This window comes from Hordeum vulgare, chromosome 7H, assembly GCF_904849725.1.
Source record: "Hordeum vulgare subsp. vulgare chromosome 7H, MorexV3_pseudomolecules_assembly, whole genome shotgun sequence".
In the NCBI taxonomy this organism is placed as follows: Eukaryota; Viridiplantae; Streptophyta; class Magnoliopsida; order Poales; family Poaceae; genus Hordeum; species Hordeum vulgare.
In genome coordinates this window covers 488809169-488821909 of record NC_058524.1, presented here as the reverse complement: position 1 = coordinate 488821909, position 12741 = coordinate 488809169, and positions in this window count along the sequence as shown.

The following is a 12741-nucleotide window of genomic DNA, read 5'->3' as shown; positions in this document are numbered from 1 at the left end:
TACGGTTCTTAGCACTAGCGCTACGCTTTATTCACCTTCCATTATGAGTATGTTCGCTTCACCACCATCACATGATGCCTCTACCGAGTCTATTACTATGCGTGATACTTTTGATGATGCATCCACTACTATTGATGAGCTTGGTTTACTTGGTTATTTTATTGAGTCTCAGATTGCTAAGGCTGCTAAACAGTCTGGAATTGAACTTCCTGTTACACGCTACCCCATTGGTAGATCTTTAGGTTACCCAGACCTGAGTGGTCTCAAGGAAAGAATTCTTGATGACGATTATATTGAATTTGATGATGATTTATGCAGGGAACTTACAAAGTGTGCTGACTCTGACCCTGCTTCTGTTAAGAAGCTGCTTGAAAAGTATTCTATGAAGAACAAGTTTACTCCTGATCCTAAGTTTGCTTCATCTCCTATTTGCATTGAGGATGCTGATTTTGATTTCTCTGTCGATCTTTCACTTATATCCAGAGTTGAAGTTGACCCCTTTTATGGCAGATAATATGACGATGCTATTGCACACCTTACCAAACATACTGAGTTGGGTGTCTTATTCACTACAGAGGACAAGAAGAGAAATTATTATGTTACTAAGCTACTTCCTTTCTCTTTGAAGGAAGATGCTAAAGCATGATATGACCATGTGGTTCCATTAAGAGTCCTCAAGATTTAACTTAATCTTATTTTGCTAAATATTTTCCTACTCATAAGCAACATGCTGCTTTACAAAGAATTTAAAACTTTAAACAGTTGCAGGATGAGCACCTCCCTAAAGCTTGGGGAGGTATTGCACTTTTCTTAAGGCTAGACCGGTACATGGAATCCCTAAGAATGAATTGCTTGATATTTTTTATGCTGCTCTAACCGATGAATCTAGAACCTATCTGGATAGTTGTGCTGGTTGTGTTATCAGGGAAAGAACACCGGACGATACCGAAGAATTAATGGGAAAGATAGCTAAGAATCATGATGACTGGTCCGTTCCTGAACAACCTCCATCACCCAAGAAGAGAGGTATGCTTTTCTTCAGCCCAAAAGTTATGCAAGAAGCCAAGAAGTCTATGAAAGAGAGAGGTATTAAAGCTGAAGATGTGAAGAATCTACATCATATTGAGCAATTATGTGAGCGTACCACTCACCCACATATGGTACAGGTACACTCTCTTTTAGAATTCAATACAAGTGACATCCCTCATGGTAAGCCCCCTGATCAATGTTTAGATGAGCTTGATAATTTTATTGTCAAGGAAAATCACTTTAATGAGAGGATTCAAAGTCAATTGCATGATTATTCCCTTGCTATCAAAAGTTTGCTTGATGTTTTAAGTAGAATTGTCAATGATGTTAAAGGTCTTGTTAAGCATTTTCATATGGTTCAAACTCAGCTTGAACAAATTTCTAATGTGCAAGAAGATTTGATTGCTAACAATGCCAAACAAGTTGATACGCACGCATATGGTATAAAGACCCGAGGAGGTACACATACCCAGGACCCCCTTTATCCAGAGGGGCATCCATAGAGGATCGAGCAAGATTCTCAATTGCAGGAAGAAGACATTATCAGCTCCCCTAAGAAGAAGAAGAAACACAAGGAGGCTGACAACTCCAATGATCCCATAGTTGATGAAGTACCTATTGTTGATCCTAATAGTATATCTATTTCCGATGCTGAAACTGAAGATGGTGCTGAACCTGATAAAGATAATGAGAAGACTGATCCTCCTGAGATACGAGAAGAAGAAGCACCCGACAAGCGCAAAAGATATACTAGAAAATATTTTGTTGCAAGAAAACATGGAATGAAAGAGAACCATGGGTACAGAAATCAATGCCCTTCCCAGGTAAGTCTTTCAAAACCAAAGAAGAAGAGCATTACAATAAATTTTGTGAATGGATGAAACCTCTTTTTCTTCAAATTCCTTTGGTCGATGCTATTAAGTTGCCTCCGTACTCGAGGTATATGAAAGATATTGTTACTAATAAAAGAATAGTTCCTAATGAGGCAATATCTACTATGCTTGCTAATTACTCTTTCAGTGGCAAGATTCTTGAGAAGCTTGGTGATCCAGGTATACCCACCATTCCTTGCTCCATAAAGAATAATTATGTCAGAACTGCTTTATGTGATCTTGGTGCAAGAGTGAGTGTTATGCCTTTCTCTCTTTACAAAAGGCTTTGTCTAGATACACTAATCCCTACAGATATCTCTCTTCAAATGGCTGATAAGTCAACAGCCGTTCCTGTGGGTATTTGTGAGGATGTTCCCGTTGAAGTTGCTAATTGCTTGATCCTTACTGACTTTGTTGTGCTTGACATTCCCGAGGATGGGAGCATGTCTATTATTCTTGGTAGACCTTTTCTTAACACCGAAGGTGCTATTATTGATTGCAATAAAGGAAAGGTGACCTTCAATGTTAATGAGAAGGAGCACACAATATATTTTTCGAAGAAGATTGATAAAAAGCATGGCCTTAATTCTATTGAGAATATTGAGACCGTGAAGGTTGGAGAGTGAGATTGTCCTCTACATGTGCACCACAAATACAAAACCATTATGGTGGGGACAATATCCATTGAAAAAAGGTACCATGATTGCTTTATAAGAAGCGAAACTTTTTGCTCAATATAACACATGTTTGGTAGTAAGACTTGATCAACCTTGCTAAGAAATATGTTTTATATGAGTAAGAAGAGAAGCTTGTTATGTTTTCATTTCCTTTATCGTTCATCCTCCTTGTTCTACTAAAGCTTTATGTTTTTGAAGATTCATATGTTTAACCATTGTTTCGAGCTTTTTGGAAGTTTTGCAGCTTTCAGTATTTCGAAAGAATTCAAAAGTGAAGTTGTCAGAAAACTTCCGGAAAATTTATAATAAAAATTTCCATCAAAAAGAGACGCACGTGCACCTAGAGCTAGCCAGGGAGGCCACCCTTGGTCCAGGCGGCCAGCTGGCGCGGCCTGCCCCCTAACCGTGCCCACAAGTCGCCTGGGCCCACCTGGGCTCCTTTCCACGTACTTCTTCCTCCCTTCTCTCTCTCCCACTCCAAAAATCCCTATTTTTCTCCGGGAGCTCGAGTTCTTGCTGTTCTTGGTGGCAAATTTCAATCCCTCTCTACAACCCATCATTTGCATTGAGAATTTGAGCATTTTCTCCCTGGTATGTGACTCCTCCACTCTTCCAATTAAAAATTTTATTGGTGGTCTTATATGTGAGTATTTAGGAGTTCTTGGTGCTGTTCATATGAGCTTGCATGCATGTTTAGAAATTTATTTGTTAAGTTTTGATGCAAGCTTATGTATGAGGGAAGTGAGTGGAATAGTTTGCTCCAACTCATTTTTGCTTAAACCTCCATTTTTGTGCTGAACCAAAAATTTCAAAAATGAGCTTGTTTGGAAAAGCAAAAGGATGGCTTGGGAAGAAGAGACCCGAGCCTCCTGATAGACTAACTAGAGCTGCAGCTTCATACTCTACTGTGAGGACAAGTTACAATGATGATATCGTGCCACCAGAGTTGTTCCATGAGACGGACACGGCACGTACCATGGCATACCCGTGTTCAGATTTCCTTATGGCGGCAGGTATTAAGGATGAGTTTGATAACCTCTGTGCAACTGAAGGTTTGACACAGCTCGTAACACGTGGTGTGCAACAATATCCAAAACTCACCTACTTTTTTGTCAACTGGTTTAGATATAATGATAAAACTTCCATGATTGAATTCAGATTACATGAGGATGTCTTCACCATGTCTTTGGCAGAATTTTGTGATATTATAGGTGTGCGGAATGTCGGGAAGACGACCAAAATGAGCGTTCAGCCATACGAGCTGAAATCTCTATTCGCTTTCCTTTGCAGTAAGGACCCGCGAGAAATTCACCGGGGGAAGATCTCTAGCATCTTGTTTCCTCACATTAGGTATTTTGCATACTATATTTCTCGAGGGGTGCTAGCTCGTGACAACACGAGTAACATCACATTAGGTATTTTGCATACTATATTGCTCGAGGGGTGCTAGCTCGGCTCCAGATCTCGCTATCTTGGCAGCCGCCCTCTTAGGAGATAACACGTATAATATTGGTGCTTTGATTGCTCGTCGCCTCGCCGCTAACAGCGACAAAGGGCCTCACTTTGGTGGCATTTATGCCACCCTTATCCTCGAGCACCTCGGGCGCACTGTGCACACGGATGATACGCCTTTTTCATTCATAAGCTTTGATCTTTCCACTATGAAGAGGCATGAGTTTGTTACTAGGACTTCCGAGTTTGGTAACCTTGTTTATATTATGAGGTTTGGCGAGCTTACTACTCGCGAGATCCATCTACCTGCACCACTTTTGTTTGATTACACTAGCAGGAACGGGTGGTCTTTCACCTCGACTGAGTTGGACGAGTTCGTGATCCAGCAGTAGTTCCACAACCCCGTGGAGGAGGTTGTTCCTGAGGAAGAAGAGTCTTCTGCTTGGGAGGCCAGTCGGGCATCAGTGTACGCGCCCGAGGCCTTGAATGATTCTTGGAGCCACAAGTACCACTCCGGAGCCGGAGGAAGCTCCTGGAGCCCGCAGTAGCCAAGCTCAACTTAGGCCAAAAGCATAAGCTTGGGGGAGTACGTATCCTTCTCCCCTTTAATTGTATCATTTGTAGCATCCTTTTTAAGTCTTTTTAGAGTTTTTGCCTGTTCTTTCTTTGCAAAAACAATAAAAAGATTTCTCTTTTATTTTGCTTATGTTTAACCTTTGGAAAATCCAAAAAGATTTCTTTCTCTCTTTAGTTTGCTTTGTTTGCAGAGTTCATCTCCACGTCCATGGTTGCAATTGCACTTGATTATATGTTTCTACGTTCAATCGTGCAAGTAACGATGAATAATGACGAAGATCAATGGAAGGAATGCAACAAGGAAAGCCGTTATGAACTCTATTTGTTTCTACTTTTCTACATATGCGAGTACTTATGATTTGGAGACCAGCTTGTAGTGACATAGTGCTATGATTATAATGCTTTCCCAGTAGTTCATGCTTTCTTTGTGACTACTCTCAAATAGCTAGAGTGCATAACGTGTCATTGAAATGTTTAGCATGCCTTGCATTGTTCGTGGTTTGGCATATTAGAGTGGTATTTCCCTTCGGAGAGTTTTTGGATTGACTTGGCACATGCTTACACATGTTTATGACTAGAAGTCTATCAAGCCTTGACGATCTTTTATTTCAGAATAGTTATATCGCTTTCATGCCCGATTCAATGTTGCTTTGTCGCTCTGCATGATTATGACCGTTATTGCACTCTAGTTGGTCGCTTCCCAATCTTTTGCTAGCCTTCGCCTGTACTAAGCAGACTGACTGCTTGTGAATCCAAAATCCTTAAAACCAGTTGCACCATATGAGACCACCATACCTACCTATATGTGGTATTTATGTGTCGTCCTAAGTAAATTTGCATGTGCCGTGTTCTAAATTTTCAAATAAATATTTTGTTTTGTATGCCCAAATCGCTCATGTAGTGACTACGGGCTATCAGTATCTTCCATGCTAAGTAGGTTATTCTCAAGATATGTGTTGTTTCACTATCATTCACGAGAAAGTGGCTGGTAACCGGGATGCCCAGTTCCATGCTCAGAGTCAAATAAAATTTAATGAAACAAAACTCCCCCAGGATTGTTGTTTGTATGGACGGTACCCGTGGATTCGGCCCGCCGTGGAGTGTGATTGATTGGTGGAGGGGAGTTAAAACTTTACTTTTCTGCTTGGGAACCGCCTATAATGTATTTAGCGTGGAAGATATTGAGATCTCTTAGTTGTTACGTTGACAATGAAAGTGTACCACCCAAAATTTTGATTTATCTCTGTTTTAAAGCTCAAGCTCTGGCACCTCTGCAAATCAATGCTTCCCTCTGCGAAGGGCCTATCTATTTGACTTTTCTGTTGAGTCATCCTCTTCTTATAAAAAGCACCAACTATAGAGAGCATAGTTTTCATTCTCAGTGTAATGTGCATTGTCCCAAAGCACCACATTGTCTTCTGCATGATTGTGATATTGCTTATTCTGAATTATTTATTTCTAGTCTCCTTTAATACTCCGAAGGAGCGTCTGCATTTATGATTTGCTTCACTCTTGGGGGCTAGCGAGATACCACCCTAGTATATCCAAGTCATGTGCATTGTGATCTCGTTATGATTTTCAGTTACATATTATTCATTCTTAATACTCCGAAGGAGCGTCTACATTTATGTTTTGCTTCACTCTTGGGGGCTAGCGAGATACCACCCTAGTATATCCAAGTCATGTGCATTGTGATCTCGTTATGATTTTCAGTTACATATTATTCATTCTTAGTTGTTTGAAACTCTTCACATGATCGAAGGATTGCTTCGTGCGTTGTCTTTGTAGAATTAATTCAATACTTGTTGGACTAGTTCGTAGTGCATGCTTATATACATCTGATGAAGCAAAAGAGTTTGTCAAAGTTTTCTTTGTCGCGTTCAGTTCGTTAAACTGAATTGCTTGAGGGCAAGCAATATGCTAAGCTTGGGGGAGTTGATACGTCTCAAACGTATCGACTTTTCCAAACACTTTTGCTAATGTTTTGGCCTCATTATTGCATGATTTGAATGAAACTAACCCAGACTAACATTGTTTTGAGCAGAGCTGTTTGTATGGTTTTCTTGTGCGCGGAAAAATGGATATTTAGACGTCCCGGAAAATTCCCATAAAATAGAGAAAATCCACGCACGAGGAGGAACCATGGGCCAAAAGATGGGCCACAGGGTAGCCACAGGGCCCGAGGCGACCTGCTAGCGCGGTCTGCCCCCTGACCGCGCCGGGAGGTCGCCTGGGTGGGTCCAACCCCCTCTGGTAACCTATTTTGACTGCTATTTTTACTCGTGACGCAAAAATACGAGAACAGAAGTCGTCTTGCAAGTTCTCGACGCAGAGCCGCCGCCACCCTCGGTTCTTCTTCGGGAGAGCTAATCTGGAGGTTGTTTTGGCCTTCGGAGAAGGGAGATCATCACCATCGTCATCACCATCACCACTCCATCATCCTTCCATGAGTTCTCCCATCATGTGTGAGTAATTCCCTGCTGTAGGTGAAGGGGATGGGAGAGATTGGATGAGTTAGATAATGTAATAGTTCTTCGGATTGTTGGGGGCATGTTACCTATCATCTACTATGGTGTTTATCATCTTTTCTACTACTTGTTACTCTTAATGCTTGTCACTTTGGGACCAAGTGCCATGATTTCAGATCTGAATACCTTATGTTTTCATGAATATATTTGTGTTCCAGATCGTATCTATGAGTAGTATGCACCTATTATAGTCCGGAACCGGCAATCCCAATGATGACAGCTTGGGACACCAAAGGGGATGGACTATAGTTTGAGGATTACATGTATCCATTGATTGTTAATGCTTTGTTCTGATTCTCTTTGACTGGGGCATCTTAATCTCCATAAGTTCCTTTTGGCCCCGTTGATAGCGGGATGGTAGGACAAAATATGTTGTGCAAGTTCTTATTGCAAGCACGCATGACTACCTCGGGATACATGCCTAACGTTTGATATATGCCTAGATGATCATTACTTTTGTATGTGCCTTGCCCCAAGTTAAATACATGATATCTCTCATCCATGACCAACCATCCATCTCCCTAGCCTACAGTGTTTTAATCCTGCTGGTCACAAGTTGCTTTACTTTCGCTGTTTTAGTTTCGCTGCTTTGTCACTATTATTTCCTTTGCCACCATCACTTCCATATCACCGTTGCTACTAATATTTCGTTGCCAAGCAAGTATATTTCAGGTGCGGTTGAATTGACAACTCAACTGTTAAAGCTTATAAATATTCTTTCGCTCCCCTTGTGTCGAATCAATAAATTGGGTTATCTTACCCGTGAAAACTGTTGCGATCCCCTACAATTGTGGGTTATCAACCATCTCCTCCATGAAGTTGGAGCTGATTGTGACGTCGTGCGGGGCAAAACATCCCACAGATGAAGGTGGATCGTCGCAGACGAGCACCTCGCTAGGGTACTCATCAGGCGCAGGCACATCCTCAAGGGAGAGCCTACTTAAGCTTGCGTATAGCGCATCAATGTCGATGCCCACACCAAGGTGGCAAGGCTCATCGTCGAGGCGCAAGTCGCTGAAGAGGACGCTGAGGTTCGCGACGGCGGCGACGATATCGTTGGGCAACGGCCCGATGGAGAACTCCTCATCAGAGTCCGTGAGACAACCTGGATCATCGATCAGTATCGCAGAAACCTCTGCAAGGGCAGGTTCCATGGGCATGCTGATCGATCCGGATGCGAGGCATCCGGTGGTGTTGGCGAAGGTCCCCGCCCGGAGTGAAACTCCGACAGGTGCCGCGGATGGCCCCAAGGTGGACGCCAATTGTCGTTGTTTACTCACGACAGTAGTCATGGGTAGGCTACTCGAGAGTGGTGGGAACCGAAGGACACCTGCGGGCTCCGAGAACGGGATTGGTACAAGCGAGATAGACGCACAATGTACCCAGGTTCGGGGCTCTCCGTGGTTGATAATACCCCTAGACCTGCTGGAATGGTTCATGAACCAGAGTGACTACAATGCGCTCCTTGAGCTGTTCGACGGAGGAGGAAGAAGGAGCTGCCGGCTCGCGTCTACCGCTCCTGTATGAGTGGGTGAGTGTGTGTGTGAAGTTGGCCCACCCTCCGCATGGAGGGGTATCGGGGAGGTTTATAGTCGAACCCACCGACCTACAATATGGATAAAAGTACATAAGAAGGGGCCCTCCTGGCAGCCTCGTCGGCTGGCCAGGGGGCCCGCCGTGGTCTGCTGTTGTCGATGGAGGGGCCCGCCGGCTACGAGGTCCCATCTGGTCATGGGACACGTTGGCTAGCCAATGGGGCTCTCACGTGAGGCCCATGCGGGACACATGTGGTACGTCCGGCGTCGTCTTAAAAGATTCATCATGGGTCGCTGATACAGCCGTCTCCACTCTTACCACGCCGAGCTTGGTAATGGAGTGGGTGCTGCCGGGCTGGTACTGTGCCGGGTTGACGGATCGGAGTCGGCGTAGGTCAACGGCATGGCCGCTGACACTGTATATGTCGTGCGCCTCAACCTTGTACCCGTGATGACGCGTCTTCACCTTTAATCATAGAGTCCCATCACAACCTAGGATTGGATGTGACCGGAGCTCACCAGGCGGCTAGTGGCCTCGCTAGCCGACCTTGGAATTGTCGTCTTGCCCCTACGTGGCACGCGCTTCCTAGCAGGCCAGGAGGACTGGTTGTCTCGCTCCTAGCCGGCAAGCGCTTCCTAGCCGGCCAGGTGGAGTTGGTCGTTTGGAGGCAGCTGAAGATTCCCTTTATACTTGGGCACAAAGGAATAGGCTCGATGAGCCTACCCTGGAGTTATCCCCCCGTCAGCGATATAGAGATGGAATAAGTGGGAGGTACTAGTAAACGGTTGTGGTTAGTAAGAATATTGGTGTTAAGGTTTGTGATTCCTGAAGCATACACGTATAGTATCTCGTTATACCGGGAAGTTGGAGCATAATTTATCCTTGATTGTCTATCTTTGTGTGCAGGTCGGGGACGCGCGATTTTTAACTCCTACCAACCTACCCCCTACGGGCATGCGTAGTAGTACTTTGCTTCGAGGGCTAATAAACTTCTGCAATAAGTATATGAGTTCTTTATGACTAATGTGAGTCCATGGATTGTACGCACTCTTACCTTTCCGCAATTTGCTAGCCTCTACAGTACCGTGCATTTCCCTTTCTCACCTCGAGACGTGGTGCAAACCTCGCCGGTGCATCGAAACTCCGTGATATGATACGCTTTATCACACATAAGCCTTATTATATCTTCCTCAAAACAGCCACCATACCTACCTATTATGGACTTTTCATAGCCATTCCGAGATATATTGCCATGCAGTTTCGACCGCCTTCGTTTGACTTGAGCATTCATTGTCGTATTGCTTTGCATGATCATATAGCTGACATAGTAGTTGTGGCTCAGCCATCGTGCATCATTTTTTATACATGTTACGGTAGATCATTGCACATCCTGGTACACTGCCAGAGGCATTCATGTAGAGTAATATTTTGTTCTAGGTATCGAGTTGTAATTTTTTTTCTTTTGAGTTATAAGTAAATAGAAGTGTGATGATCCTCATTATTCATTATTAGAGCATGTCCTAGTGAGGAAAGGGTGATGGAGACTACGATTCCCCCCACAAGTCGGGATGAGACTCCGAACAATGACAGAGAGAAATATATAAAAAAATAGAAAAGAAAGAAATAAATAATAAAAAAAAAGAAAAAAAAAAGAAAAAGAGAGAAGGAGCATGCTAGTTCCACACTTGTGCTCCAAAGTAGCACCATGTTTTTCATATGGAGATTCTCCTATGTTGTCACTTTCATATACCGATGGGAATTTTTCATCATAGGATTAGATGCACACCCACTTAGTTTTCATACGTAGCTTTCCTACACTTATAGCTCTTAGTGCATTCGTTGCATGGCAATCCCTACTCCTCACATTGATATCAATTGATGGGCATCTCCATAGCCCATTGGTTAGCCGCGTCGATGTGAGACTTTCTTACTTTTTCGTCTTCTCTATATTTACCCCTATCATCATACTCTATGCCACCCGTAGTTTTATATCCATGGGTTGCGCTCATGTATTGCGTGAGGGTTGAAAAAGCTGAAGCGCGTTAAAAAGTATGAACCAATTGCTTGGCTAACACCGGGATAGTACATGATTTATACTTTGTGCTAAGAAGACAGAGCATGACAAGATTATATGATTTTGTAGGGATAGCTTTCTTTAGAATTGATATTTTGAAAGACATAATTGTTTATTGGGATGCCTGAGTATAGATGTCTTTATGTCAAATTATAAACTATTGCTTTGAATCACTTATGTCTTAATATGCATACCATGATTAGATATATGATCGAGTTTATGCTAGGTAGCATTCCACATCAAAAATTATTTTTTTTATCATTTACCTACTCGAGGACGAGCAGGAATTAAGCTTGGGGATGCTCATACATCTCCATCCTATCTATAACTTTTGATTGTTTCATGCCAATATTATACAACTTTCACATACTTTTGGCAACTTTTTATATGATTTATGCGACTAACCTATTGATCTAGTGCCCACTTCCAGTTCCTTTTTTTAGATGTTTTTTGTATCGCAGAAAATCCATCTCAAAAAAAGTCCAAAGGTGATAAAAATTTACGGAGAATTATTTTGGAATTTATGTGATTCTTGGGAGGTGGAATCAACGCAAATGGGGGGCCATAGAGCCCACAACCCACCGGGGCGCGCCACAGGCCCCAGGCGTGCCCTGGTGTCTTGGGCCCTCCTCGAACGTCGGTTGGAGCCCTTCTTCTAGTGCAATAAATATAATTTATGGAAAGAATCGTGTAAAAATTTCAGCGCAATCGGAGTTACGGATCTCCAGGAATTTAAGAAACCGTGAAGGTCTAGATCTGGGAAGCGCGAAACAGAAGAGGACAGAGAGGGAGATCCAATCTCGGAGGGGCTCCCGCCCCTCCACCTCCATGGAGGCCATGGACCAGAGGGGGAACTTTCCTCCCATCTAGGGGGGAGGCCAAGGAATAAGAAGAAGGAGGGGGCTCTCTCCCCCTCTCTCCCAGTGGCGCCGGAGTGCCGCCGGGGCTAGGATCGTGACGTCGATCTACATCAACAACCTTGCTACCGTCAACCCCAACTTTCTCCCCCTCTATGCAGCGGTGTAACAACCCTTCTCCCCACTGTAATATCTACTTAAACATGTTGACAAAAGCTATCCACTTTTATTACCTTGCAGTTTATTCGTAGTTTTATTCTCGCAAAGTACTCGTAGTTTTATTCTTGCAAAATAGTTTCATACTTATTTTAGGTAAAGCAAACGTCAAGCGTGCGTACAGTTGTATCAGTGGTCGATAAAACTTGAGGGAATATTTGTTCTTCCTTTAGCTCCTCGTTGGGTTCAACACTCTTATTTATCGAAAAAGGCTACAAACGATCCCCTATACTTGTGGTTTATCATCATTCTCGACGGAATCTCATCTTCCTCACCCAAATAAGGCTTCAAATCTGCAATGTTGAAAGTGGGACTAACCCCAAACTCTGCAGGCACCTCAAGTTTGTATGCATTATCATTTATTTTCTCTAACACCTTAAAAGGACTATGAACACGTGGCATTAGCTTCGACTTGCACAAATCAGGAGATCTATCCTTACGCAAATGTAATCAAACAAGATCTCTGGGTGCAAAGACAACATGTTTTCTACCCTTATCTCCAACATGTTTGTATTTAGCATTCATACGATCAATGTTTTCCTTAGTTACTTCATGCATTTTTAAGATCAATTCAACATGTTGTTTAGCATAAAAATTAACCTTCTCCGAAGATGGGAGAGGCAAGTAATCAATAGGTGCACGAGGTAGGAAACCATACACAATTTCAAAAGCGCACATCTTAGTAGTAGAATTCAATGAACTATTATAAGAAAATTCAATATGAGGCAAGCATTCTTCCCACATTTTCGAATTATTCTTCAAAATAACCCTAAGCATAGTAGACAATGATCTATTGACTACTTCAGTTTGTCCATCAATTGGGGGTGACATGTAGTACAAAAAAGCAGTTTAGTCCCCAACTTAGCCCATAAACATCTGCAAAAATGGATAAGGAATTTAGCATCACGATATGAAACAAATGTG